The following is a 19,018-nucleotide window of genomic DNA, read 5'->3' on the forward strand; positions in this document are numbered from 1 at the left end:
CGATCTGTAAAAGACACAGAGAAGGCCTTAGAAAGTGACTCCATTTCATTGTCAAAACTACAAAACCTTTGACACATTTTAAAAGATTAGGAAGAGGACATACAGTTTCTTACGGCCATACCTCTCTGGCTCCGCCTGATCTCGTCTGATCTCAGAAGCTAAGCAGAGTAGGGCCTGGTTAGTACTTGGATGAAAGACCGCCTGGGAATCCCAGGTGCCGTAAGCTTTTTCATTTCGATCTGTAAAAGACTCAGAGAAGGCCTTAGAAAGTGACTCCATTTCATTGTCAAAACTACAAAACCTTTGACACATTTTAAAAGATTAGGTAGAGGACATAAGGTTGCTTACGGCCATACCTCTCTGGCTCCGCCTGATCTCGTCTGATCTCAGAAGCTAAGCAGAGTAGGGCCTGGTTAGTACTTGGATGGAAGACCGCCTGGGAATCCCAGGTGCCGTAAGCTTTTTCATTTCTCTCTCTGGAAGAAATCGAGAAGGCATTAGAAAGTGACTCCTTTTTCATTATCAAAACTCCAAAACCTTTGACACATTTTAAAATATTAGGAAGAGGACATACAGTTGCTTACGGCCATACCTCTCTGGCTCCGTCTGATCTCAGAAGCTAAGCAGAGTAGGGCCTGGTTAGTACTTGGATGGAAGACCGCCTGGGAATCCCAGGTGCTGTAAGCTTTTTCATTTCGATCTGTAAAAGACACAGAGAAGGCCTTAGAAAGTGACTCCATTTCATTGTCAAAACTACAAAACCTTTGACACATTTTAAAAGATTAGGAAGAGGACATACAGTTGATTACGGCCATACCTCTCTGGCTCCGCCTGATCTCGTCAGATCTCAGAAGCTAAGCAGAGTAGGGCCTGGTTAGTACTTGGATGGAAGACCGCCTGGGAATCCCAGGTGCCGTAAGCTTTTTCATTTCTATCTGTAAAAGACACAGAGAAGGCCTTAGAAAGTGACTCCATTTCATTGTCAAAACTACAAAACCTTTGACACATTTTAAAAGATTAGGTAGAGGACATACAGTTGCTTACGGCCATACCTCTCTGGCTCCGCCTGATCTCGTCTGATCTCAGAAGCTAAGCAGAGTAGGGCCTGGTTAGTACTTGGATGGAAGACCGCCTGGGAATCCCAGGTGCTGTACGCTTTTTCATTTCGATCTGTAAAAGACACAGAGAAGGCCTTAGAAAGTGACTCCATTTCATTGTCAAAACTACAAAACCTTTGACACATTTTAAAAGATTAGGTAGAGGACATACAGTTGCTTACGGCCATACCTCTCTGGCTCCACCTGATCTCGTCTGATCTCAGAAGCTAAGCAGAGTAGGGCCTGGTTAGTACTTGGATGGAAGACCGCCTGGGAATCCCAGGTGCCGTAAGCTTTTTCATTTCTCTCTCTGGAAGAAATCGAGAAGGCCTTAGAAAGTGACTCCTTTTTCATTATCAAAACTCCAAAACCTTTGACACATTTTAAAAGATTAGGAAGAGGACATACAGTTGCTTACGGCCATACCTCTCTGGCTCCGCCTGATCTCGTCTGATCTCAGAAGCTAAGCAGAGTAGGGCCTGGTTAGTACTTGGATGGAAGACCGCCTGGGAATCCCAGGTGCTGTAAGCTTTTTCATTTCGATCTGTAAAAGACACAGAGAAGGCCTTAGAAAGTGACTCCATTTCATTGTCAAAACTACAAAACCTTTGACACATTTTAAAAGATTAGGAAGAGGACATACAGTTTCTTACGGCCATACCTCTCTGGCTCCGCCTGATCTCGTCTGATCTCAGAAGCTAAGCAGAGTAGGGCCTGGTTAGTACTTGGATGGAAGACCGCCTGGGAATCCCAGGTGCCGTAAGCTTTTTCATTTCTCTCTCTGGAAGAAATCGAGAAGGCATTAGAAAGTGACTCCTTTTTCATTATCAAAACTCCAAAACCTTTGACACATTTTAAAAGATTAGGAAGAGGACATACAGTTGCTTACGGCCATACCTCTCTGGCTCCGCCTGATCTCGTCTGATCTCAGAAGCTAAGCAGAGTAGGGCCTGGTTAGTACTTGGATGGAAGACCGCCTGGGAATCCCAGGTGCTGTAAGCTTTTTCATTTCGATCTGTAAAAGACACAGAGAAGGCCTTAGAAAGTGACTCCTTTTTCATTATCAAAACTCCAAAACCTTAGACACATTTTAAAAGATTAGGAAGAGGACATACAGTTGCTTACGGCCATACCTCTCTGGCTCCGCCTGATCTCGTCTGATCTCAGAAGCTAAGCAGAGTAGGGCCTGGTTAGTACTTGGATGGAAGACCGCCTGGGAATCCCAGGTGCTGTAAGCTTTTTCATTTCGATCTGTAAAAGACACAGAGAAGGCCTTAGAAAGTGACTCCATTTCTTTGTCAAAACTACAAAACCTTTGACACATTTTAAAAGATTAGGAAGAGGACATACAGTTGCTTACGGCCATACCTCTCTGGCTCCGCCTGATCTCGTCTGATCTCAGAAGCTAAGCAGAGTAGGGCCTGGTTAGTACTTGGATGGAAGACCGCCTGGGAATCCCAGGTGCTGTAAGCTTTTTCATTTCGATCTGTAAAAGACACAGAGAAGGCCTTAGAAAGTGACTCCATTTAATTGTCAAAACTACAAAACCGTTGACACATTTTAAAAGATTAGGAAGAGGACATACAGTTGCTTACGGCCATACCTCTCTGGCTCCGCCTGATCTCGTCTGATCTCAGAAGCTCAGCAGAGTAGGGCCTGGTTAGTACTTGGATGGAAGACCGCCTGGGAATCCCAGGTGCTGTAAGCTTTTTCATTTCGATCTGTAAAAGACACAGAGAATGCCTTAGAAAGTGACTCCATTTCATTGTCAAAACTACAAAACCTTTGACACATTTTAAAAGATTAGGAAGAGGACATACAGTTGCTTACGGCCATACCTCTCTGGCTCCGCCTGATCTCGTCTGATCTCAGAAGCTAAGCAGAGTAGGGCCTGGTTAGTACTTGGATGGAAGACCGCCTGGGAATCCCAGGTGCTGTAAGCTTTTTCATTTCGATCTGTAACAGACACAGAGAAGGCCTTAGAAAGTGACTCCATTTCATTGTCAAAACTACAAAACCTTTGACACATTTTAAAAGATTAGGAAGAGGACATACAGTTGCTTACGGCCATACCTCTCTGGCTCCGCCTGATCTCGTCAGATCTCAGAAGCTAAGCAGAGTAGGGCCTGGTTAGTACTTGGATGGAAGACCGCCTGGGAATCCCAGGTGCCGTAAGCTTTTTCATTTCTCTCTCTGGAAGAAATCGAGAAGGCATTAGAAAGTGACTCCTTTTTCATTATCTAAACTCCAAAACCTTTGACACATTTTAAAATATTAGGAAGAGGACATACAGTTGCTTACGGCCATACCTCTCTGGCTCCGCCTGATCTCGTCTGATCTCAGAAGCTAAGCAGAGTAGGGCCTGGTTAGTACTTGGATGGAAGACCGCCTGGGAATCCCAGGTGCTGTAAGCTTTTTCATTTCTCTCTCTGGAAGAAATCGAGAAGGCATTAGAAAGTGACTCCTTTTTCATTATCAAAACTCCAAAACCTTAGACACATTTTAAAAGATTAGGAAGAGGACATACAGTTGCTTACGGCCATACCTCTCTGGCTCCGCCTGATCTCGTCTGATCTCAGAAGCTAAGCAGAGTAGGGCCTGGTTAGTACTTGGATGGAAGACCGCCTGGGAATCCCAGGTGCTGTAAGCTTTTTCATTTCGATCTGTAAAAGACACAGAGAAGGCCTTAGAAAGTGACTCCATTTAATTGTCAAAACTACAAAACCTTTGACACATTTTAAAAGATTAGGAAGAGGACATACAGTTGCTTACGGCCATACCTCTCTGGCTCTGCCTGATCTCGTCTGATCTCAGAAGCTAAGCAGAGTAGGGCCTGGTTAGTACTTGGATGGAAGACCGCCTGGGAATCCCAGGTGCTGTAAGCTTTTTCATTTCGATCTGTAACAGACACAGAGAAGGCCTTAGAAAGTGACTCCATTTCATTGTCAAAACTACAAAACCTTTGACACATTTTAAAAGATTAGGAAGAGGACATACAGTTGCTTACGGCCATACCTCTCTGGCTCCGCCTGATCTCGTCAGATCTCAGAAGCTAAGCAGAGTAGGGCCTGGTTAGTACTTGGATGGAAGACCGCCTGGGAATCCCAGGTGCCGTAAGCTTTTTCATTTCTCTCTCTGGAAGAAATCGAGAAGGCATTAGAAAGTGACTCCTTTTTCATTATCTAAACTCCAAAACCTTTGACACATTTTAAAATATTAGGAAGAGGACATACAGTTGCTTACGGCCATACCTCTCTGGCTTCGCCTGATCTCGTCTGATCTCAGAAGCTAAGCAGAGTAGGGCCTGGTTAGTACTTGGATGGAAGACCGCCTGGGAATCCCAGGTGCTGTAAGCTTTTTCATTTCGATCTGTAAAAGACACAAAGAAGAACTTAGAAAGTGACTCCATTTCATTGTCAAAACTCCAAAACCTTTGACACATTTTAAAAGATTAGGTAGAGGACAAAAGGTTGCTTACGGCCATACCTCTCTGGCTCCGCCTGATCTCGTCTGATCTCAGAAGCTAAGCAGAGTAGGGCCTGGTTAGTACTTGGATGGAAGACCGCCTGGGAATCCCAGGTGCCGTAAGGTTTTTCATTTCTCTCTCTGGAAGAAATCGAGAAGGCATTAGAAAGTGACTCCTTTTTCATTATCAAAACTCCAAAACCTTTGACACATTTTAAAAGATTAGGAAGAGGACATACAGTTGCTTACAGCCATACCTCTCTGGCTCCGTCTGATCTCAGAAGCTAAGCAGAGTAGGGCCTGGTTAGTACTTGGATGGAAGACCGCCTGGGAATCCCAGGTGCTGTAAGCTTTTTTATTTCGATCTGTAAAAGACACAGAGAAGGCCTTAGAAAGTGACTCCATTTCATTGTCAAAACTACAAAACCTTTGACACATTTTAAAAGATTAGGAAGAGGACATACAGTTGCTTACGGCCATACCTCTCTGGCTCCGCCTGATCTCGTCTGATCTCAGAAGCTAAGCAGAGTAGGGCCTGGTTAGTACTTGGATGGAAGACCGCCTGGGAATCCCAGGTGCTGTAAGCTTTTTCATTTCGATCTGTAAAAGACACAGAGAAGGCCTTAGAAAGTGACTCCATTTCATTGTCAAAACTACAAAACCTTTGACACATTTTAAAAGATTAGGAAGAGGACATACAGTTGCTTACGGCCATACCTCTCTGGCTCCGCCTGATCTCGTCAGATCTCAGAAGCTAAGCAGAGTAGGGCCTGGTTAGTACTTGGATGGAAGACCGCCTGGGAATCCCAGGTGCTGTAAGCTTTTTCATTTCGATCTGTAAAAGACACAGAGAAGGCCTTAGAAAGTGACTCCATTTAATTGTCAAAACTACAAAACCGTTGACACATTTTAAAAGATTAGGAAGAGGACATACAGTTGCTTACGGCCATACCTCTCTGGCTCTGCCTGATCTCAGAAGCTAAGCAGAGTAGGGCCTGGTTAGTACTTGGATGGAAGACCGCCTGGGAATCCCAGGTGCTGTAAGCTTTTTCATTTCGATCTGTAAAAGACACAGAGAAGGCCTTAGAAAGTGACTCCATTTCATTGTCAAAACTACAAAACCTTTGACACATTTTAAAAGATTAGGTAGAGGAGATACAGTTGCTTACGGCCATACCTCTCTGGCTCCGCCTGATCTCGTCTGATCTCAGAAGCTAAGCAGAGTAGGGCCTGGTTAGTACTTGGATGGAAGACCGCCTGGGAATCCCAGGTGCTGTAAGCTTTTTCATTTCGATCTGTAACAGACACAGAGAAGGCCTTAGAAAGTGACTCCATTTAATTGTCAAAACTACAAAACCTTTGACACATTTTAAAAGATTAGGAAGAGGACATACAGTTGCTTACGGCCATACCTCTCTGGCTCCGCCTGATCTCGTCAGATCTCAGAAGCTAAGCAGAGTAGGGCCTGGTTAGTACTTGGATGGAAGACCGCCTGGGAATCCCAGGTGCCGTAAGCTTTTTCATTTCTCTCTCTGGAAGAAATCGAGAAGGCATTAGAAAGTGACTCCTTTTTCATTATCTAAACTCCAAAACCTTTGACACATTTTAAAATATTAGGAAGAGGACATACAGTTGCTTACGGCCATACCTCTCTGGCTTCGCCTGATCTCGTCTGATCTCAGAAGCTAAGCAGAGTAGGGCCTGGTTAGTACTTGGATGGAAGACCGCCTGGGAATCCCAGGTGCTGTAAGCTTTTTCATTTCGATCTGTAAAAGACACAAAGAAGAACTTAGAAAGTGACTCCATTTCATTGTCAAAACTCCAAAACCTTTGACACATTTTAAAAGATTAGGTAGAGGACAAAAGGTTGCTTACGGCCATACCTCTCTGGCTCCGCCTGATCTCGTCAGATCTCAGAAGCTAAGCAGAGTAGGGCCTGGTTAGTACTTGGATGGAAGACCGCCTGGGAATCCCAGGTGCCGTAAGCTTTTTCATTTCTCTCTCTGGAAGAAATCGAGAAGGCATTAGAAAGTGACTCCTTTTTCATTATCTAAACTCCAAAACCTTTGACACATTTTAAAATATTAGGAAGAGGACATACAGTTGCTTACGGCCATACCTCTCTGGCTTCGCCTGATCTCGTCTGATCTCAGAAGCTAAGCAGAGTAGGGCCTGGTTAGTACTTGGATGGAAGACCGCCTGGGAATCCCAGGTGCTGTAAGCTTTTTCATTTCGATCTGTAAAAGACACAAAGAAGAACTTAGAAAGTGACTCCATTTCATTGTCAAAACTCCAAAACCTTTGACACATTTTAAAAGATTAGGTAGAGGACAAAAGGTTGCTTACGGCCATACCTCTCTGGCTCCGCCTGATCTCGTCTGATCTCAGAAGCTAAGCAGAGTAGGGCCTGGTTAGTACTTGGATGGAAGACCGCCTGGGAATCCCAGGTGCCGTAAGGTTTTTCATTTCTCTCTCTGGAAGAAATCGAGAAGGCATTAGAAAGTGACTCCTTTTTCATTATCAAAACTCCAAAACCTTTGACACATTTTAAAAGATTAGGAAGAGGACATACAGTTGCTTACAGCCATACCTCTCTGGCTCCGTCTGATCTCAGAAGCTAAGCAGAGTAGGGCCTGGTTAGTACTTGGATGGAAGACCGCCTGGGAATCCCAGGTGCTGTAAGCTTTTTTATTTCGATCTGTAAAAGACACAGAGAAGGCCTTAGAAAGTGACTCCATTTCATTGTCAAAACTACAAAACCTTTGACACATTTTAAAAGATTAGGAAGAGGACATACAGTTGCTTACGGCCATACCTCTCTGGCTCCGCCTGATCTCGTCTGATCTCAGAAGCTAAGCAGAGTAGGGCCTGGTTAGTACTTGGATGGAAGACCGCCTGGGAATCCCAGGTGCTGTAAGCTTTTTCATTTCGATCTGTAAAAGACACAGAGAAGGCCTTAGAAAGTGACTCCATTTCATTGTCAAAACTACAAAACCTTTGACACATTTTAAAAGATTAGGAAGAGGACATACAGTTGCTTACGGCCATACCTCTCTGGCTCCGCCTGATCTCGTCAGATCTCAGAAGCTAAGCAGAGTAGGGCCTGGTTAGTACTTGGATGGAAGACCGCCTGGGAATCCCAGGTGCTGTAAGCTTTTTCATTTCGATCTGTAAAAGACACAGAGAAGGCCTTAGAAAGTGACTCCATTTAATTGTCAAAACTACAAAACCGTTGACACATTTTAAAAGATTAGGAAGAGGACATACAGTTGCTTACGGCCATACCTCTCTGGCTCTGCCTGATCTCAGAAGCTAAGCAGAGTAGGGCCTGGTTAGTACTTGGATGGAAGACCGCCTGGGAATCCCAGGTGCTGTAAGCTTTTTCATTTCGATCTGTAAAAGACACAGAGAAGGCCTTAGAAAGTGACTCCATTTCATTGTCAAAACTACAAAACCTTTGACACATTTTAAAAGATTAGGTAGAGGAGATACAGTTGCTTACGGCCATACCTCTCTGGCTCCGCCTGATCTCGTCTGATCTCAGAAGCTAAGCAGAGTAGGGCCTGGTTAGTACTTGGATGGAAGACCGCCTGGGAATCCCAGGTGCTGTAAGCTTTTTCATTTCGATCTGTAACAGACACAGAGAAGGCCTTAGAAAGTGACTCCATTTAATTGTCAAAACTACAAAACCTTTGACACATTTTAAAAGATTAGGAAGAGGACATACAGTTGCTTACGGCCATACCTCTCTGGCTCCGCCTGATCTCGTCAGATCTCAGAAGCTAAGCAGAGTAGGGCCTGGTTAGTACTTGGATGGAAGACCGCCTGGGAATCCCAGGTGCCGTAAGCTTTTTCATTTCTCTCTCTGGAAGAAATCGAGAAGGCATTAGAAAGTGACTCCTTTTTCATTATCTAAACTCCAAAACCTTTGACACATTTTAAAATATTAGGAAGAGGACATACAGTTGCTTACGGCCATACCTCTCTGGCTTCGCCTGATCTCGTCTGATCTCAGAAGCTAAGCAGAGTAGGGCCTGGTTAGTACTTGGATGGAAGACCGCCTGGGAATCCCAGGTGCTGTAAGCTTTTTCATTTCGATCTGTAAAAGACACAAAGAAGAACTTAGAAAGTGACTCCATTTCATTGTCAAAACTCCAAAACCTTTGACACATTTTAAAAGATTAGGTAGAGGACAAAAGGTTGCTTACGGCCATACCTCTCTGGCTCCGCCTGATCTCGTCTGATCTCAGAAGCTAAGCAGAGTAGGGCCTGGTTAGTACTTGGATGGAAGACCGCCTGGGAATCCCAGGTGCCGTAAGGTTTTTCATTTCTCTCTCTGGAAGAAATCGAGAAGGCATTAGAAAGTGACTCCTTTTTCATTATCAAAACTCCAAAACCTTTGACACATTTTAAAAGATTAGGAAGAGGACATACAGTTGCTTACAGCCATACCTCTCTGGCTCCGTCTGATCTCAGAAGCTAAGCAGAGTAGGGCCTGGTTAGTACTTGGATGGAAGACCGCCTGGGAATCCCAGGTGCTGTAAGCTTTTTCATTTCGATCTGTAAAAGACACAGAGAAGGCCTTAGAAAGTGACTCCATTTCATTGTCAAAACTACAAAACCTTTGACACATTTTAAAAGATTAGGAAGAGGACATACAGTTGCTTACGGCCATACCTCTCTGGCTCCGCCTGATCTCGTCAGATCTCAGAAGCTAAGCAGAGTAGGGCCTGGTTAGTACTTGGATGGAAGACCGCCTGGGAATCCCAGGTGCCGTAAGCTTTTTCATTTCTATCTGTAAAAGACACAGAGAAGGCCTTAGAAAGTGACTCCATTTCATTGTCAAAACTACAAAACCTTTGACACATTTTAAAAGATTAGGTAGAGGACATACAGTTGCTTACGGCCATACCTCTCTGGCTCCGCCTGATCTCGTCTGATCTCAGAAGCTAAGCAGAGTAGGGCCTGGTTAGTACTTGGATGGAAGACCGCCTGGGAATCCCAGGTGCTGTACGCTTTTTCATTTCGATCTGTAAAAGACACAGAGAAGGCCTTAGAAAGTGACTCCATTTCATTGTCAAAACTACAAAACCGTTGACACATTTTAAAAGATTAGGTAGAGGACATACAGTTGCTTACGGCCATACCTCTCTGGCTCCGCCTGATCTCGTCTGATCTCAGAAGCTAAGCAGAGTAGGGCCTGGTTAGTACTTGGATGGAAGACCGCCTGGGAATCCCAGGTGCCGTAAGCTTTTTCATTTCTCTCTCTGGAAGAAATCGAGAAGGCCTTAGAAAGTGACTCCTTTTTCATTATCAAAACTCCAAAACCTTTGACACATTTTAAAAGATTAGGAAGAGGACATACAGTTGCTTACGGCCATACCTCTCTGGCTCCGCCTGATCTCGTCTGATCTCAGAAGCTAAGCAGAGTAGGGCCTGGTTAGTACTTGGATGGAAGACCGCCTGGGAATCCCAGGTGCTGTAAACTTTTTCATTTCGATCTGTAAAAGACACAGAGAAGGCCTTAGAAAGTGACTCCATTTCATTGTCAAAACTACAAAACCTTTGACACATTTTAAAAGATTAGGAAGAGGACATACAGTTTCTTACGGCCATACCTCTCTGGCTCCGCCTGATCTCGTCTGATCTCAGAAGCTAAGCAGAGTAGGGCCTGGTTAGTACTTGGATGAAAGACCGCCTGGGAATCCCAGGTGCCGTAAGCTTTTTCATTTCGATCTGTAAAAGACTCAGAGAAGGCCTTAGAAAGTGACTCCATTTCATTGTCAAAACTACAAAACCTTTGACACATTTTAAAAGATTAGGAAGAGGACATACAGTTTCTTACGGCCATACCTCTCTGGCTCCGCCTGATCTCGTCTGATCTCAGAAGCTAAGCAGAGTAGGGCCTGGTTAGTACTTGGATGGAAGACCGCCTGGGAATCCCAGGTGCCGTAAGCTTTTTCATTTCTCTCTCTGGAAGAAATCGAGAAGGCCTTAGAAAGTGACTCCTTTTTCATTATCAAAACTCCAAAACCTTTGACACATTTTAAAAGATTAGGAAGAGGACATACAGTTGCTTACGGCCATACCTCTCTGGCTCCGCCTGATCTCGTCTGATCTCAGAAGCTAAGCAGAGTAGGGCCTGGTTAGTACTTGGATGGAAGACCGCCTGGGAATCCCAGGTGCCGTAAGCTTTTTCATTTCTCTCTCTGGAAGAAATCGAGAAGGCATTAGAAAGTGACTCCTTTTTCATTATCAAAACTCCAAAACCTTTGACACATTTTAAAAGATTAGGAAGAGGACATACAGTTGCTTACAGCCATACCTCTCTGGCTCCGTCTGATCTCAGAAGCTAAGCAGAGTAGGGCCTGGTTAGTACTTGGATGGAAGACCGCCTGGGAATCCCAGGTGCTGTAAGCTTTTTCATTTCGATCTGTAAAAGACACAGAGAAGGCCTTAGAAAGTGACTCCATTTCATTGTCAAAACTACAAAACCTTTGACACATTTTAAAAGATTAGGAAGAGGACATACAGTTGCTTACGGCCATACCTCTCTGGCTCCGCCTGATCTCGTCAGATCTCAGAAGCTAAGCAGAGTAGGGCCTGGTTAGTACTTGGATGGAAGACCGCCTGGGAATCCCAGGTGCCGTAAGCTTTTTCATTTCTATCTGTAAAAGACACAGAGAAGGCCTTAGAAAGTGACTCCATTTCATTGTCAAAACTACAAAACCTTTGACACATTTTAAAAGATTAGGTAGAGGACATACAGTTGCTTACGGCCATACCTCTCTGGCTCCGCCTGATCTCGTCTGATCTCAGAAGCTAAGCAGAGTAGGGCCTGGTTAGTACTTGGATGGAAGACCGCCTGGGAATCCCAGGTGCTGTACGCTTTTTCATTTCGATCTGTAAAAGACACAGAGAAGGCCTTAGAAAGTGACTCCATTTCATTGTCAAAACTACAAAACCGTTGACACATTTTAAAAGATTAGGTAGAGGACATACAGTTGCTTACGGCCATACCTCTCTGGCTCCGCCTGATCTCGTCTGATCTCAGAAGCTAAGCAGAGTAGGGCCTGGTTAGTACTTGGATGGAAGACCGCCTGGGAATCCCAGGTGCCGTAAGCTTTTTCATTTCTCTCTCTGGAAGAAATCGAGAAGGCCTTAGAAAGTGACTCCTTTTTCATTATCAAAACTCCAAAACCTTTGACACATTTTAAAAGATTAGGAAGAGGACATACAGTTGCTTACGGCCATACCTCTCTGGCTCCGCCTGATCTCGTCTGATCTCAGAAGCTAAGCAGAGTAGGGCCTGGTTAGTACTTGGATGGAAGACCGCCTGGGAATCCCAGGTGCTGTAAACTTTTTCATTTCGATCTGTAAAAGACACAGAGAAGGCCTTAGAAAGTGACTCCATTTCATTGTCAAAACTACAAAACCTTTGACACATTTTAAAAGATTAGGAAGAGGACATACAGTTTCTTACGGCCATACCTCTCTGGCTCCGCCTGATCTCGTCTGATCTCAGAAGCTAAGCAGAGTAGGGCCTGGTTAGTACTTGGATGAAAGACCGCCTGGGAATCCCAGGTGCCGTAAGCTTTTTCATTTCGATCTGTAAAAGACTCAGAGAAGGCCTTAGAAAGTGACTCCATTTCATTGTCAAAACTACAAAACCTTTGACACATTTTAAAAGATTAGGAAGAGGACATACAGTTTCTTACGGCCATACCTCTCTGGCTCCGCCTGATCTCGTCTGATCTCAGAAGCTAAGCAGAGTAGGGCCTGGTTAGTACTTGGATGGAAGACAGCCTGGGAATCCCAGGTGCTGTAAGCTTTTTCATTTCGATCTGTAAAAGACACAGAGAAGGCCTTAGAAAGTGACTCCATTTCATTGTCAAAACTACAAAACCTTTGACACATTTTAAAAGATTAGGAAGAGGACATACAGTTGCTTACGGCCATACCTCTCTGGCTCCGCCTGATCTCGTCAGATCTCAGAAGCTAAGCAGAGTAGGGCCTGGTTAGTACTTGGATGGAAGACCGCCTGGGAATCCCAGGTGCCGTAAGCTTTTTCATTTCTCTCTCTGGAAGAAATCGAGAAGGCATTAGAAAGTGACTCCTTTTTCATTATCAAAACTCCAAAACCTTTGACACATTTTAAAAGATTAGGAAGAGGACATACAGTTGCTTACGGCCATACCTCTCTGGCTCTGCCTGATCTCGTCTGATCTCAGAAGCTAAGCAGAGTAGGGCCTGGTTAGTACTTGGATGGAAGACCGCCTGGGAATCCCAGGTGCTGTAAGCTTTTTCATTTCGATCTGTAAAAGACACAGAGAAGGCCTTAGAAAGTGACTCCATTTCTTTGTCAAAACTACAAAACCGTTGACACATTTTAAAAGATTAGGTAGAGGACATACAGTTGCTTACGGCCATACCTCTCTGGCTCCGCCTGATCTCGTCTGATCTCAGAAGCTAAGCAGAGTAGGGCCTGGTTAGTACTTGGATGGAAGACCGCCTGGGAATCCCAGGTGCCGTAAGCTTTTTCATTTCTCTCTCTGGAAGAAATCGAGAAGGCCTTAGAAAGTGACTCCTTTTTCATTATCAAAACTCCAAAACCTTTGACACATTTTAAAAGATTAGGAAGAGGACATACAGTTGCTTACGGCCATACCTCTCTGGCTCCGCCTGATCTCGTCTGATCTCAGAAGCTAAGCAGAGTAGGGCCTGGTTAGTACTTGGATGGAAGACCGCCTGGGAATCCCAGGTGCTGTAAACTTTTTCATTTCGATCTGTAAAAGACACAGAGAAGGCCTTAGAAAGTGACTCCATTTCATTGTCAAAACTACAAAACCTTTGACACATTTTAAAAGATTAGGAAGAGGACATACAGTTTCTTACGGCCATACCTCTCTGGCTCCGCCTGATCTCGTCTGATCTCAGAAGCTAAGCAGAGTAGGGCCTGGTTAGTACTTGGATGAAAGACCGCCTGGGAATCCCAGGTGCCGTAAGCTTTTTCATTTCGATCTGTAAAAGACTCAGAGAAGGCCTTAGAAAGTGACTCCATTTCATTGTCAAAACTACAAAACCTTTGACACATTTTAAAAGATTAGGAAGAGGACATACAGTTTCTTACGGCCATACCTCTCTGGCTCCGCCTGATCTCGTCTGATCTCAGAAGCTAAGCAGAGTAGGGCCTGGTTAGTACTTGGATGGAAGACAGCCTGGGAATCCCAGGTGCTGTAAGCTTTTTCATTTCTCTCTCTGGAAGAAATCGAGAAGGCATTAGAAAGTGACTCCTTTTTCATTATCAAAACTCCAAAACCTTTGACACATTTTAAAAGATTAGGAAGAGGACATACAGTTGCTTACGGCCATACCTCTCTGGCTCCGCCTGATCTCGTCTGATCTCAGAAGCTAAGCAGAGTAGGGCCTGGTTAGTACTTGGATGGAAGACCGCCTGGGAATCCCAGGTGCTGTAAGCTTTTTCATTTCGATCTGTAAAAGACACAGAGAAGGCCTTAGAAAGTGACTCCATTTCATTGTCAAAACTACAAAACCTTTGACACATTTTAAAAGATTAGGAAGAGGACATACAGTTGCTTACGGCCATACCTCTCTGGCTCCGCCTGATCTCGTCAGATCTCAGAAGCTAAGCAGAGTAGGGCCTGGTTAGTACTTGGATGGAAGACCGCCTGGGAATCCCAGGTGCTGTACGCTTTTTCATTTCGATCTGTAAAAGACACAGAGAAGGCCTTAGAAAGTGACTCCATTTAATTGTCAAAACTACAAAACCTTTGACACATTTTAAAAGATTAGGTAGAGGACATACAGTTGCTTACGGCCATACCTCTCTGGCTCCGCCTGATCTCGTCTGATCTCAGAAGCTAAGCAGAGTAGGGCCTGGTTAGTACTTGGATGGAAGACCGCCTGGGAATCCCAGGTGCCGTAAGCTTTTTCATTTCTCTCTCTGGAAGAAATCGAGAAGGCATTAGAAAGTGACTCCTTTTTCATTATCAAAACTCCAAAACCTTTGACACATTTTAAAAGATTAGGAAGAGGACATACAGTTGCTTACAGCCATACCTCTCTGGCTCCGTCTGATCTCAGAAGCTAAGCAGAGTAGGGCCTGGTTAGTACTTGGATGGAAGACCGCCTGGGAATCCCAGGTGCTGTAAGCTTTTTCATTTCGATCTGTAAAAGACACAGAGAAGGCCTTAGAAAGTGACTCCATTTCATTGTCAAAACTACAAAACCTTTGACACATTTTAAAAGATTAGGAAGAGGACATACAGTTGCTTACGGCCATACCTCTCTGGCTCCGCCTGATCTCGTCAGATCTCAGAAGCTAAGCAGAGTAGGGCCTGGTTAGTACTTGGATGGAAGACCGCCTGGGAATCCCAGGTGCCGTAAGCTTTTTCATTTCTATCTGTAAAAGACACAGAGAAGGCCTTAGAAAGTGACTCCATTTCATTGTCAAAACTACAAAACCTTTGACACATTTTAAAAGATTAGGTAGAGGACATACAGTTGCTTACGGCCATACCTCTCTGGCTCCGCCTGATCTCGTCTGATCTCAGAAGCTAAGCAGAGTAGGGCCTGGTTAGTACTTGGATGGAAGACCGCCTGGGAATCCCAGGTGCTGTACGCTTTTTCATTTCGATCTGTAAAAGACACAGAGAAGGCCTTAGAAAGTGACTCCATTTCATTGTCAAAACTACAAAACCTTTGACACATTTTAAAAGATTAGGTAGAGGACATACAGTTGCTTACGGCCATACCTCTCTGGCTCCGCCTGATCTCGTCTGATCTCAGAAGCTAAGCAGAGTAGGGCCTGGTTAGTACTTGGATGGAAGACCGCCTGGGAATCCCAGGTGCCGTAAGCTTTTTCATTTCTCTCTCTGGAAGAAATCGAGAAGGCCTTAGAAAGTGACTCCTTTTTCATTATCAAAACTCCAAAACCTTTGACACATTTTAAAAGATTAGGAAGAGGACATACAGTTGCTTACGGCCATACCTCTCTGGCTCCGCCTGATCTCGTCTGATCTCAGAAGCTAAGCAGAGTAGGGCCTGGTTAGTACTTGGATGGAAGACCGCCTGGGAATCCCAGGTGCTGTAAACTTTTTCATTTCGATCTGTAAAAGACACAGAGAAGGCCTTAGAAAGTGACTCCATTTCATTGTCAAAACTACAAAACCTTTGACACATTTTAAAAGATTAGGAAGAGGACATACAGTTTCTTACGGCCATACCTCTCTGGCTCCGCCTGATCTCATCTGATCTCAGAAGCTAAGCAGAGTAGGGCCTGGTTAGTACTTGGATGAAAGACCGCCTGGGAATCCCAGGTGCCGTAAGCTTTTTCATTTCGATCTGTAAAAGACTCAGAGAAGGCCTTAGAAAGTGACTCCATTTCATTGTCAAAACTACAAAACCTTTGACACATTTTAAAAGATTAGGAAGAGGACATACAGTTGCTTACGGCCATACCTCTCTGGCTCCGCCTGATCTCGTCTGATCTCAGAAGCTAAGCAGAGTAGGGCCTGGTTAGTACTTGGATGGAAGACCGCCTGGGAATCCCAGGTGCTGTAAGCTTTTTCATTTCGATCTGTAAAAGACACAGAGAAGGCCTTAGAAAGTGACTCCATTTCATTGTCAAAACTACAAAACCTTTGACACATTTTAAAAGATTAGGAAGAGGACATACAGTTGCTTACGGCCATACCTCTCTGGCTCCGCCTGATCTCGTCTGATCTCAGAAGCTAAGCAGAGTAGGGCCTGGTTAGTACTTGGATGGAAGACCGCCTGGGAATCCCAGGTGCCGTAAGCTTTTTCATTTCTCTCTCTGGAAGAAATCGAGAAGGCATTAGAAAGTGACTCCTTTTTCATTATCAAAACTCCAAAACCTTTGACACATTTTAAAAGATAAGGAAGAGGACATACAGTTGCTTACGGCCATACCTCTCTGGCTCCGCCTGATCTCGTCTGATCTCAGAAGCTAAGCAGAGTAGGGCCTGGTTAGTACTTGGATGGAAGACCGCCTGGGAATCCCAGGTGCTGTAAGCTTTTTCATTTCGATCTGTAACAGACACAGAGAAGGCCTTAGAAAGTGACTCCATTTCATTGTCAAAACTACAAAACCTTTGACACATTTTAAAAGATTAGGAAGAGGACATACAGTTGCTTACGGCCATACCTCTCTGGCTCCGCCTGATCTCGTCAGATCTCAGAAGCTAAGCAGAGTAGGGCCTGGTTAGTACTTGGATGGAAGACCGCCTGGGAATCCCAGGTGCCGTAAGCTTTTTCATTTCTCTCTCTGGAAGAAATCGAGAAGGCATTAGAAAGTGACTCCTTTTTCATTATCAAAACTCCAAAACCTTAGACACATTTTAAAAGATTAGGTAGAGGACATACAGTTGCTTACGGCCATACCTCTCTGGCTCCGCCTGATCTCGTCTGATCTCAGAAGCTAAGCAGAGTAGGGCCTGGTTAGTACTTGGATGGAAGACCGCCTGGGAATCCCAGGTGCCGTAAGCTTTTTCATTTCTCTCTCTGGAAGAAATCGAGAAGGCCTTAGAAAGTGACTCCTTTTTCATTATCAAAACTCCAAAACCTTTGACACATTTTAAAAGATTAGTAAGAGGACATACAGTTGCTTACGGCCATACCTCTCTGGCTCCGCCTGATCTCGTCTGATCTCAGAAGCTAAGCAGAGTAGGGCCTGGTTAGTACTTGGATGGAAGACAGCCTGGGAATCCCAGGTGCTGTAAGCTTTTTCATTTCGATCTGTAAAAGACACAGAGAAGGCCTTAGAAAGTGACTCCATTTCATTGTCAAAACTACAAAACCTTTGACACATTTTAAAAGATTAGGAAGAGGACATACAGTTGCTTACGGCCATACCTCTCTGGCTCCGCCTGATCTCGTCAGATCTCAGAAGCTAAGCAGAGTAGGGCCTGGTTAGTACTTGGATGGAAGACCGCCTGGGAATCCCAGGTGCCGTAAGCTTTTTCATTTCTCTCTCTGGAAGAAATCGAGAAGGCATTAGAAAGTGACTCCTTTTTCATTATCAAAACTCCAAAACCTTTGACACATTTTAAAAGATTAGGAAGAGGACATACAGTTGCTTACGGCCATACCTCTCTGGCTCCGCCTGATCTCGTCTGATCTCAGAAGCTAAGCAGAGTAGGGCCTGGTTAGTACTTGGATGGAAGACCGCCTGGGAATCCCAGGTGCTGTAAGCTTTTTCATTTCGATCTGTAAAAGACACAGAGAAGGCCTTAGAAAGTGACTCCATTTCATTGTCAAAACTACAAAACCTTTGACACATTTTAAAAGATTAGGAAGAGGACATACAGTTGCTTACGGCCATACCTCTCTGGCTCCGCCTGATCTCGTCTGATCTCAGAAGCTAAGCAGAGTAGGGCCTGGTTAGTACTTGGATGGAAGACCGCCTGGGAATCCCAGGTGCTGTAAGCTTTTTCATTTCGATCTGTAACAGACACAGAGAAGGCCTTAGAAAGTGACTCCATTTCATTGTCAAAACTACAAAACCTTTGACACATTTTAAAAGATTAGGAAGAGGACATACAGTTGCTTACGGCCATACCTCTCTGGCTCCGCCTGATCTCGTCAGATCTCAGAAGCTAAGCAGAGTAGGGCCTGGTTAGTACTTGGATGGAAGACCGCCTGGGAATCCCAGGTGCCGTAAGCTTTTTCATTTCTCTCTCTGGAAGAAATCGAGAAGGCATTAGAAAGTGACTCCTTTTTCATTATCTAAACTCCAAAACCTTTGACACATTTTAAAATATTAGGAAGAGGACATACAGTTGCTTACGGCCATACCTCTCTGGCTTCGCCTGATCTCGTCTGATCTCAGAAGCTAAGCAGAGTAGGGCCTGGTTAGTACTTGGATGGAAGACCGCCTGGGAATCCCAGGTGCTGTAAGCTTTTTTATTTCGATCTGTAAAAGACACAAAGAAGAACTTAGAAAGTGACTCCATTTCATTGTCAAAACTCCAAAACCTTTGACACATTTTAAAAGATTAGGTAGAGGACATAAGGTTGCTTACGGCCATACCTCTCTGGCTCCGCCTGATCTCGTCTGATCTCAGAAGCTAAGCAGAGTAGGGCCTGGTTAGTACTTGGATGGAAGACCGCCTGGGAATCCCAGGTGCCGTAAGCTTTTTCATTTCTCTCTCTGGAAGAAATCGAGAAGGCATTAGAAAGTGACTCCTTTTTCATTATCAAAACTCCAAAACCTTTGACACATTTTAAAAGATTAGGAAGAGGACATACAGTTGCTTACGGCCATACCTCTCTGGCTCCGCCTGATCTCGTCTGATCTCAGAAGCTAAGCAGAGTAGGGCCTGGTTAGTACTTGGATGGAAGACCGCCTGGGAATCCCAGGTGCTGTAAGCTTTTTCATTTCGATCTGTAACAGACACAGAGAAGGCCTTAGAAAG

The 19,018-nt window shown here is 44.5% G+C and overlaps 73 non-coding genes and 8 pseudogenes across 73 annotated transcripts; all 81 read left to right on the top strand.

Annotated features, from left to right (window-relative positions):
• Window positions 1–107: 107 nt before the first annotated feature.
• Window positions 108–226, top strand: LOC144399551 (5S ribosomal RNA). Its single transcript, XR_013461697.1, has one exon. It is a non-coding gene; the product is annotated as a 5S ribosomal RNA (ribosomal RNA).
• Window positions 227–342: 116 nt separating this feature from the next.
• On the top strand, window positions 343–461 carry LOC144402467 (5S ribosomal RNA). The gene has a single exon (XR_013464403.1). It is a non-coding gene; the product is annotated as a 5S ribosomal RNA (ribosomal RNA).
• Window positions 462–578: 117 nt separating this feature from the next.
• LOC144399880 (5S ribosomal RNA) lies at window positions 579–687 on the top strand (annotated as a pseudogene).
• Window positions 688–803: 116 nt separating this feature from the next.
• Window positions 804–922, top strand: LOC144397823 (5S ribosomal RNA). Its single transcript, XR_013459970.1, has one exon. It is a non-coding gene; the product is annotated as a 5S ribosomal RNA (ribosomal RNA).
• A 116-nt stretch (window positions 923–1,038) lies between these two features.
• Window positions 1,039–1,157, top strand: LOC144398640 (5S ribosomal RNA). The gene has a single exon (XR_013460787.1). It is a non-coding gene; the product is annotated as a 5S ribosomal RNA (ribosomal RNA).
• Window positions 1,158–1,273: 116 nt separating this feature from the next.
• LOC144401018 (5S ribosomal RNA) lies at window positions 1,274–1,392 on the top strand. The gene has a single exon (XR_013462953.1). It is a non-coding gene; the product is annotated as a 5S ribosomal RNA (ribosomal RNA).
• A 117-nt stretch (window positions 1,393–1,509) lies between these two features.
• LOC144396710 (5S ribosomal RNA) lies at window positions 1,510–1,628 on the top strand. Its single transcript, XR_013458856.1, has one exon. It is a non-coding gene; the product is annotated as a 5S ribosomal RNA (ribosomal RNA).
• Window positions 1,629–1,744: 116 nt separating this feature from the next.
• LOC144397691 (5S ribosomal RNA) lies at window positions 1,745–1,863 on the top strand. Its single transcript, XR_013459838.1, has one exon. It is a non-coding gene; the product is annotated as a 5S ribosomal RNA (ribosomal RNA).
• Window positions 1,864–1,980: 117 nt separating this feature from the next.
• LOC144396711 (5S ribosomal RNA) lies at window positions 1,981–2,099 on the top strand. The gene has a single exon (XR_013458857.1). It is a non-coding gene; the product is annotated as a 5S ribosomal RNA (ribosomal RNA).
• A 117-nt stretch (window positions 2,100–2,216) lies between these two features.
• LOC144396712 (5S ribosomal RNA) lies at window positions 2,217–2,335 on the top strand. Its single transcript, XR_013458858.1, has one exon. It is a non-coding gene; the product is annotated as a 5S ribosomal RNA (ribosomal RNA).
• A 116-nt stretch (window positions 2,336–2,451) lies between these two features.
• Window positions 2,452–2,570, top strand: LOC144396713 (5S ribosomal RNA). The gene has a single exon (XR_013458859.1). It is a non-coding gene; the product is annotated as a 5S ribosomal RNA (ribosomal RNA).
• A 116-nt stretch (window positions 2,571–2,686) lies between these two features.
• On the top strand, window positions 2,687–2,805 carry LOC144399139 (5S ribosomal RNA). Its single transcript, XR_013461284.1, has one exon. It is a non-coding gene; the product is annotated as a 5S ribosomal RNA (ribosomal RNA).
• A 116-nt stretch (window positions 2,806–2,921) lies between these two features.
• Window positions 2,922–3,040, top strand: LOC144396715 (5S ribosomal RNA). Its single transcript, XR_013458861.1, has one exon. It is a non-coding gene; the product is annotated as a 5S ribosomal RNA (ribosomal RNA).
• Window positions 3,041–3,156: 116 nt separating this feature from the next.
• LOC144400497 (5S ribosomal RNA) lies at window positions 3,157–3,275 on the top strand. Its single transcript, XR_013462431.1, has one exon. It is a non-coding gene; the product is annotated as a 5S ribosomal RNA (ribosomal RNA).
• Window positions 3,276–3,392: 117 nt separating this feature from the next.
• Window positions 3,393–3,511, top strand: LOC144396716 (5S ribosomal RNA). The gene has a single exon (XR_013458862.1). It is a non-coding gene; the product is annotated as a 5S ribosomal RNA (ribosomal RNA).
• Window positions 3,512–3,628: 117 nt separating this feature from the next.
• Window positions 3,629–3,747, top strand: LOC144396717 (5S ribosomal RNA). Its single transcript, XR_013458863.1, has one exon. It is a non-coding gene; the product is annotated as a 5S ribosomal RNA (ribosomal RNA).
• A 116-nt stretch (window positions 3,748–3,863) lies between these two features.
• LOC144398076 (5S ribosomal RNA) lies at window positions 3,864–3,982 on the top strand. Its single transcript, XR_013460223.1, has one exon. It is a non-coding gene; the product is annotated as a 5S ribosomal RNA (ribosomal RNA).
• Window positions 3,983–4,098: 116 nt separating this feature from the next.
• LOC144400506 (5S ribosomal RNA) lies at window positions 4,099–4,217 on the top strand. Its single transcript, XR_013462440.1, has one exon. It is a non-coding gene; the product is annotated as a 5S ribosomal RNA (ribosomal RNA).
• Window positions 4,218–4,334: 117 nt separating this feature from the next.
• LOC144393854 (5S ribosomal RNA) lies at window positions 4,335–4,453 on the top strand. The gene has a single exon (XR_013456698.1). It is a non-coding gene; the product is annotated as a 5S ribosomal RNA (ribosomal RNA).
• Window positions 4,454–4,569: 116 nt separating this feature from the next.
• On the top strand, window positions 4,570–4,688 carry LOC144398468 (5S ribosomal RNA). The gene has a single exon (XR_013460615.1). It is a non-coding gene; the product is annotated as a 5S ribosomal RNA (ribosomal RNA).
• A 117-nt stretch (window positions 4,689–4,805) lies between these two features.
• Window positions 4,806–4,914, top strand: LOC144399906 (5S ribosomal RNA; annotated as a pseudogene).
• Window positions 4,915–5,030: 116 nt separating this feature from the next.
• Window positions 5,031–5,149, top strand: LOC144396718 (5S ribosomal RNA). Its single transcript, XR_013458864.1, has one exon. It is a non-coding gene; the product is annotated as a 5S ribosomal RNA (ribosomal RNA).
• Window positions 5,150–5,265: 116 nt separating this feature from the next.
• On the top strand, window positions 5,266–5,384 carry LOC144390175 (5S ribosomal RNA). The gene has a single exon (XR_013454249.1). It is a non-coding gene; the product is annotated as a 5S ribosomal RNA (ribosomal RNA).
• A 116-nt stretch (window positions 5,385–5,500) lies between these two features.
• Window positions 5,501–5,609, top strand: LOC144399865 (5S ribosomal RNA; annotated as a pseudogene).
• Window positions 5,610–5,725: 116 nt separating this feature from the next.
• LOC144396719 (5S ribosomal RNA) lies at window positions 5,726–5,844 on the top strand. Its single transcript, XR_013458865.1, has one exon. It is a non-coding gene; the product is annotated as a 5S ribosomal RNA (ribosomal RNA).
• A 116-nt stretch (window positions 5,845–5,960) lies between these two features.
• On the top strand, window positions 5,961–6,079 carry LOC144400515 (5S ribosomal RNA). The gene has a single exon (XR_013462449.1). It is a non-coding gene; the product is annotated as a 5S ribosomal RNA (ribosomal RNA).
• A 117-nt stretch (window positions 6,080–6,196) lies between these two features.
• On the top strand, window positions 6,197–6,315 carry LOC144393865 (5S ribosomal RNA). Its single transcript, XR_013456709.1, has one exon. It is a non-coding gene; the product is annotated as a 5S ribosomal RNA (ribosomal RNA).
• A 116-nt stretch (window positions 6,316–6,431) lies between these two features.
• Window positions 6,432–6,550, top strand: LOC144400521 (5S ribosomal RNA). Its single transcript, XR_013462456.1, has one exon. It is a non-coding gene; the product is annotated as a 5S ribosomal RNA (ribosomal RNA).
• Window positions 6,551–6,667: 117 nt separating this feature from the next.
• Window positions 6,668–6,786, top strand: LOC144393876 (5S ribosomal RNA). The gene has a single exon (XR_013456720.1). It is a non-coding gene; the product is annotated as a 5S ribosomal RNA (ribosomal RNA).
• Window positions 6,787–6,902: 116 nt separating this feature from the next.
• On the top strand, window positions 6,903–7,021 carry LOC144398469 (5S ribosomal RNA). The gene has a single exon (XR_013460616.1). It is a non-coding gene; the product is annotated as a 5S ribosomal RNA (ribosomal RNA).
• Window positions 7,022–7,138: 117 nt separating this feature from the next.
• On the top strand, window positions 7,139–7,247 carry LOC144399907 (5S ribosomal RNA; annotated as a pseudogene).
• Window positions 7,248–7,363: 116 nt separating this feature from the next.
• LOC144396721 (5S ribosomal RNA) lies at window positions 7,364–7,482 on the top strand. The gene has a single exon (XR_013458867.1). It is a non-coding gene; the product is annotated as a 5S ribosomal RNA (ribosomal RNA).
• Window positions 7,483–7,598: 116 nt separating this feature from the next.
• On the top strand, window positions 7,599–7,717 carry LOC144390176 (5S ribosomal RNA). Its single transcript, XR_013454250.1, has one exon. It is a non-coding gene; the product is annotated as a 5S ribosomal RNA (ribosomal RNA).
• Window positions 7,718–7,833: 116 nt separating this feature from the next.
• Window positions 7,834–7,942, top strand: LOC144399866 (5S ribosomal RNA; annotated as a pseudogene).
• Window positions 7,943–8,058: 116 nt separating this feature from the next.
• LOC144396722 (5S ribosomal RNA) lies at window positions 8,059–8,177 on the top strand. Its single transcript, XR_013458868.1, has one exon. It is a non-coding gene; the product is annotated as a 5S ribosomal RNA (ribosomal RNA).
• Window positions 8,178–8,293: 116 nt separating this feature from the next.
• Window positions 8,294–8,412, top strand: LOC144400531 (5S ribosomal RNA). Its single transcript, XR_013462466.1, has one exon. It is a non-coding gene; the product is annotated as a 5S ribosomal RNA (ribosomal RNA).
• A 117-nt stretch (window positions 8,413–8,529) lies between these two features.
• On the top strand, window positions 8,530–8,648 carry LOC144393887 (5S ribosomal RNA). The gene has a single exon (XR_013456731.1). It is a non-coding gene; the product is annotated as a 5S ribosomal RNA (ribosomal RNA).
• A 116-nt stretch (window positions 8,649–8,764) lies between these two features.
• Window positions 8,765–8,883, top strand: LOC144398470 (5S ribosomal RNA). The gene has a single exon (XR_013460617.1). It is a non-coding gene; the product is annotated as a 5S ribosomal RNA (ribosomal RNA).
• Window positions 8,884–9,000: 117 nt separating this feature from the next.
• Window positions 9,001–9,109, top strand: LOC144399908 (5S ribosomal RNA; annotated as a pseudogene).
• A 116-nt stretch (window positions 9,110–9,225) lies between these two features.
• Window positions 9,226–9,344, top strand: LOC144400538 (5S ribosomal RNA). The gene has a single exon (XR_013462473.1). It is a non-coding gene; the product is annotated as a 5S ribosomal RNA (ribosomal RNA).
• A 116-nt stretch (window positions 9,345–9,460) lies between these two features.
• On the top strand, window positions 9,461–9,579 carry LOC144398641 (5S ribosomal RNA). The gene has a single exon (XR_013460788.1). It is a non-coding gene; the product is annotated as a 5S ribosomal RNA (ribosomal RNA).
• A 116-nt stretch (window positions 9,580–9,695) lies between these two features.
• On the top strand, window positions 9,696–9,814 carry LOC144402468 (5S ribosomal RNA). The gene has a single exon (XR_013464404.1). It is a non-coding gene; the product is annotated as a 5S ribosomal RNA (ribosomal RNA).
• Window positions 9,815–9,931: 117 nt separating this feature from the next.
• On the top strand, window positions 9,932–10,050 carry LOC144398437 (5S ribosomal RNA). Its single transcript, XR_013460584.1, has one exon. It is a non-coding gene; the product is annotated as a 5S ribosomal RNA (ribosomal RNA).
• Window positions 10,051–10,166: 116 nt separating this feature from the next.
• On the top strand, window positions 10,167–10,285 carry LOC144399552 (5S ribosomal RNA). The gene has a single exon (XR_013461698.1). It is a non-coding gene; the product is annotated as a 5S ribosomal RNA (ribosomal RNA).
• Window positions 10,286–10,401: 116 nt separating this feature from the next.
• LOC144397692 (5S ribosomal RNA) lies at window positions 10,402–10,520 on the top strand. The gene has a single exon (XR_013459839.1). It is a non-coding gene; the product is annotated as a 5S ribosomal RNA (ribosomal RNA).
• Window positions 10,521–10,637: 117 nt separating this feature from the next.
• On the top strand, window positions 10,638–10,756 carry LOC144402469 (5S ribosomal RNA). Its single transcript, XR_013464405.1, has one exon. It is a non-coding gene; the product is annotated as a 5S ribosomal RNA (ribosomal RNA).
• Window positions 10,757–10,873: 117 nt separating this feature from the next.
• LOC144399909 (5S ribosomal RNA) lies at window positions 10,874–10,982 on the top strand (annotated as a pseudogene).
• Window positions 10,983–11,098: 116 nt separating this feature from the next.
• LOC144400544 (5S ribosomal RNA) lies at window positions 11,099–11,217 on the top strand. Its single transcript, XR_013462479.1, has one exon. It is a non-coding gene; the product is annotated as a 5S ribosomal RNA (ribosomal RNA).
• A 116-nt stretch (window positions 11,218–11,333) lies between these two features.
• Window positions 11,334–11,452, top strand: LOC144398642 (5S ribosomal RNA). The gene has a single exon (XR_013460789.1). It is a non-coding gene; the product is annotated as a 5S ribosomal RNA (ribosomal RNA).
• Window positions 11,453–11,568: 116 nt separating this feature from the next.
• Window positions 11,569–11,687, top strand: LOC144402471 (5S ribosomal RNA). The gene has a single exon (XR_013464407.1). It is a non-coding gene; the product is annotated as a 5S ribosomal RNA (ribosomal RNA).
• A 117-nt stretch (window positions 11,688–11,804) lies between these two features.
• LOC144398438 (5S ribosomal RNA) lies at window positions 11,805–11,923 on the top strand. Its single transcript, XR_013460585.1, has one exon. It is a non-coding gene; the product is annotated as a 5S ribosomal RNA (ribosomal RNA).
• Window positions 11,924–12,039: 116 nt separating this feature from the next.
• Window positions 12,040–12,158, top strand: LOC144399553 (5S ribosomal RNA). Its single transcript, XR_013461699.1, has one exon. It is a non-coding gene; the product is annotated as a 5S ribosomal RNA (ribosomal RNA).
• A 116-nt stretch (window positions 12,159–12,274) lies between these two features.
• On the top strand, window positions 12,275–12,393 carry LOC144399758 (5S ribosomal RNA). The gene has a single exon (XR_013461904.1). It is a non-coding gene; the product is annotated as a 5S ribosomal RNA (ribosomal RNA).
• A 116-nt stretch (window positions 12,394–12,509) lies between these two features.
• LOC144400555 (5S ribosomal RNA) lies at window positions 12,510–12,628 on the top strand. The gene has a single exon (XR_013462490.1). It is a non-coding gene; the product is annotated as a 5S ribosomal RNA (ribosomal RNA).
• Window positions 12,629–12,745: 117 nt separating this feature from the next.
• Window positions 12,746–12,864, top strand: LOC144398077 (5S ribosomal RNA). Its single transcript, XR_013460224.1, has one exon. It is a non-coding gene; the product is annotated as a 5S ribosomal RNA (ribosomal RNA).
• A 116-nt stretch (window positions 12,865–12,980) lies between these two features.
• On the top strand, window positions 12,981–13,099 carry LOC144402472 (5S ribosomal RNA). The gene has a single exon (XR_013464408.1). It is a non-coding gene; the product is annotated as a 5S ribosomal RNA (ribosomal RNA).
• A 117-nt stretch (window positions 13,100–13,216) lies between these two features.
• On the top strand, window positions 13,217–13,335 carry LOC144398439 (5S ribosomal RNA). The gene has a single exon (XR_013460586.1). It is a non-coding gene; the product is annotated as a 5S ribosomal RNA (ribosomal RNA).
• Window positions 13,336–13,451: 116 nt separating this feature from the next.
• LOC144399554 (5S ribosomal RNA) lies at window positions 13,452–13,570 on the top strand. The gene has a single exon (XR_013461700.1). It is a non-coding gene; the product is annotated as a 5S ribosomal RNA (ribosomal RNA).
• A 116-nt stretch (window positions 13,571–13,686) lies between these two features.
• LOC144399760 (5S ribosomal RNA) lies at window positions 13,687–13,805 on the top strand. The gene has a single exon (XR_013461906.1). It is a non-coding gene; the product is annotated as a 5S ribosomal RNA (ribosomal RNA).
• Window positions 13,806–13,922: 117 nt separating this feature from the next.
• LOC144396723 (5S ribosomal RNA) lies at window positions 13,923–14,041 on the top strand. The gene has a single exon (XR_013458869.1). It is a non-coding gene; the product is annotated as a 5S ribosomal RNA (ribosomal RNA).
• Window positions 14,042–14,157: 116 nt separating this feature from the next.
• On the top strand, window positions 14,158–14,276 carry LOC144398504 (5S ribosomal RNA). The gene has a single exon (XR_013460651.1). It is a non-coding gene; the product is annotated as a 5S ribosomal RNA (ribosomal RNA).
• A 116-nt stretch (window positions 14,277–14,392) lies between these two features.
• LOC144402473 (5S ribosomal RNA) lies at window positions 14,393–14,511 on the top strand. Its single transcript, XR_013464409.1, has one exon. It is a non-coding gene; the product is annotated as a 5S ribosomal RNA (ribosomal RNA).
• A 117-nt stretch (window positions 14,512–14,628) lies between these two features.
• Window positions 14,629–14,737, top strand: LOC144399910 (5S ribosomal RNA; annotated as a pseudogene).
• Window positions 14,738–14,853: 116 nt separating this feature from the next.
• On the top strand, window positions 14,854–14,972 carry LOC144400567 (5S ribosomal RNA). Its single transcript, XR_013462502.1, has one exon. It is a non-coding gene; the product is annotated as a 5S ribosomal RNA (ribosomal RNA).
• A 116-nt stretch (window positions 14,973–15,088) lies between these two features.
• On the top strand, window positions 15,089–15,207 carry LOC144398643 (5S ribosomal RNA). The gene has a single exon (XR_013460790.1). It is a non-coding gene; the product is annotated as a 5S ribosomal RNA (ribosomal RNA).
• A 116-nt stretch (window positions 15,208–15,323) lies between these two features.
• On the top strand, window positions 15,324–15,442 carry LOC144402474 (5S ribosomal RNA). Its single transcript, XR_013464410.1, has one exon. It is a non-coding gene; the product is annotated as a 5S ribosomal RNA (ribosomal RNA).
• A 117-nt stretch (window positions 15,443–15,559) lies between these two features.
• LOC144398440 (5S ribosomal RNA) lies at window positions 15,560–15,678 on the top strand. Its single transcript, XR_013460587.1, has one exon. It is a non-coding gene; the product is annotated as a 5S ribosomal RNA (ribosomal RNA).
• Window positions 15,679–15,794: 116 nt separating this feature from the next.
• LOC144399357 (5S ribosomal RNA) lies at window positions 15,795–15,913 on the top strand. Its single transcript, XR_013461502.1, has one exon. It is a non-coding gene; the product is annotated as a 5S ribosomal RNA (ribosomal RNA).
• A 116-nt stretch (window positions 15,914–16,029) lies between these two features.
• On the top strand, window positions 16,030–16,148 carry LOC144396724 (5S ribosomal RNA). Its single transcript, XR_013458870.1, has one exon. It is a non-coding gene; the product is annotated as a 5S ribosomal RNA (ribosomal RNA).
• A 116-nt stretch (window positions 16,149–16,264) lies between these two features.
• LOC144402475 (5S ribosomal RNA) lies at window positions 16,265–16,383 on the top strand. The gene has a single exon (XR_013464411.1). It is a non-coding gene; the product is annotated as a 5S ribosomal RNA (ribosomal RNA).
• A 117-nt stretch (window positions 16,384–16,500) lies between these two features.
• On the top strand, window positions 16,501–16,619 carry LOC144396725 (5S ribosomal RNA). The gene has a single exon (XR_013458871.1). It is a non-coding gene; the product is annotated as a 5S ribosomal RNA (ribosomal RNA).
• A 116-nt stretch (window positions 16,620–16,735) lies between these two features.
• LOC144400578 (5S ribosomal RNA) lies at window positions 16,736–16,854 on the top strand. The gene has a single exon (XR_013462513.1). It is a non-coding gene; the product is annotated as a 5S ribosomal RNA (ribosomal RNA).
• A 117-nt stretch (window positions 16,855–16,971) lies between these two features.
• On the top strand, window positions 16,972–17,090 carry LOC144402477 (5S ribosomal RNA). The gene has a single exon (XR_013464413.1). It is a non-coding gene; the product is annotated as a 5S ribosomal RNA (ribosomal RNA).
• Window positions 17,091–17,207: 117 nt separating this feature from the next.
• On the top strand, window positions 17,208–17,326 carry LOC144399499 (5S ribosomal RNA). Its single transcript, XR_013461645.1, has one exon. It is a non-coding gene; the product is annotated as a 5S ribosomal RNA (ribosomal RNA).
• A 116-nt stretch (window positions 17,327–17,442) lies between these two features.
• LOC144400589 (5S ribosomal RNA) lies at window positions 17,443–17,561 on the top strand. Its single transcript, XR_013462524.1, has one exon. It is a non-coding gene; the product is annotated as a 5S ribosomal RNA (ribosomal RNA).
• A 117-nt stretch (window positions 17,562–17,678) lies between these two features.
• Window positions 17,679–17,797, top strand: LOC144396726 (5S ribosomal RNA). Its single transcript, XR_013458872.1, has one exon. It is a non-coding gene; the product is annotated as a 5S ribosomal RNA (ribosomal RNA).
• Window positions 17,798–17,913: 116 nt separating this feature from the next.
• Window positions 17,914–18,032, top strand: LOC144396727 (5S ribosomal RNA). Its single transcript, XR_013458873.1, has one exon. It is a non-coding gene; the product is annotated as a 5S ribosomal RNA (ribosomal RNA).
• A 116-nt stretch (window positions 18,033–18,148) lies between these two features.
• On the top strand, window positions 18,149–18,267 carry LOC144400601 (5S ribosomal RNA). The gene has a single exon (XR_013462535.1). It is a non-coding gene; the product is annotated as a 5S ribosomal RNA (ribosomal RNA).
• Window positions 18,268–18,384: 117 nt separating this feature from the next.
• On the top strand, window positions 18,385–18,503 carry LOC144393898 (5S ribosomal RNA). The gene has a single exon (XR_013456742.1). It is a non-coding gene; the product is annotated as a 5S ribosomal RNA (ribosomal RNA).
• Window positions 18,504–18,619: 116 nt separating this feature from the next.
• On the top strand, window positions 18,620–18,738 carry LOC144402478 (5S ribosomal RNA). The gene has a single exon (XR_013464414.1). It is a non-coding gene; the product is annotated as a 5S ribosomal RNA (ribosomal RNA).
• Window positions 18,739–18,855: 117 nt separating this feature from the next.
• On the top strand, window positions 18,856–18,974 carry LOC144396728 (5S ribosomal RNA). The gene has a single exon (XR_013458874.1). It is a non-coding gene; the product is annotated as a 5S ribosomal RNA (ribosomal RNA).
• Window positions 18,975–19,018: the final 44 nt, after the last annotated feature.

This window comes from Gasterosteus aculeatus, chromosome 2 (genome assembly GCF_964276395.1).
Source record: "Gasterosteus aculeatus chromosome 2, fGasAcu3.hap1.1, whole genome shotgun sequence".
Classification (NCBI taxonomy): domain Eukaryota; kingdom Metazoa; phylum Chordata; class Actinopteri; order Perciformes; family Gasterosteidae; genus Gasterosteus; species Gasterosteus aculeatus.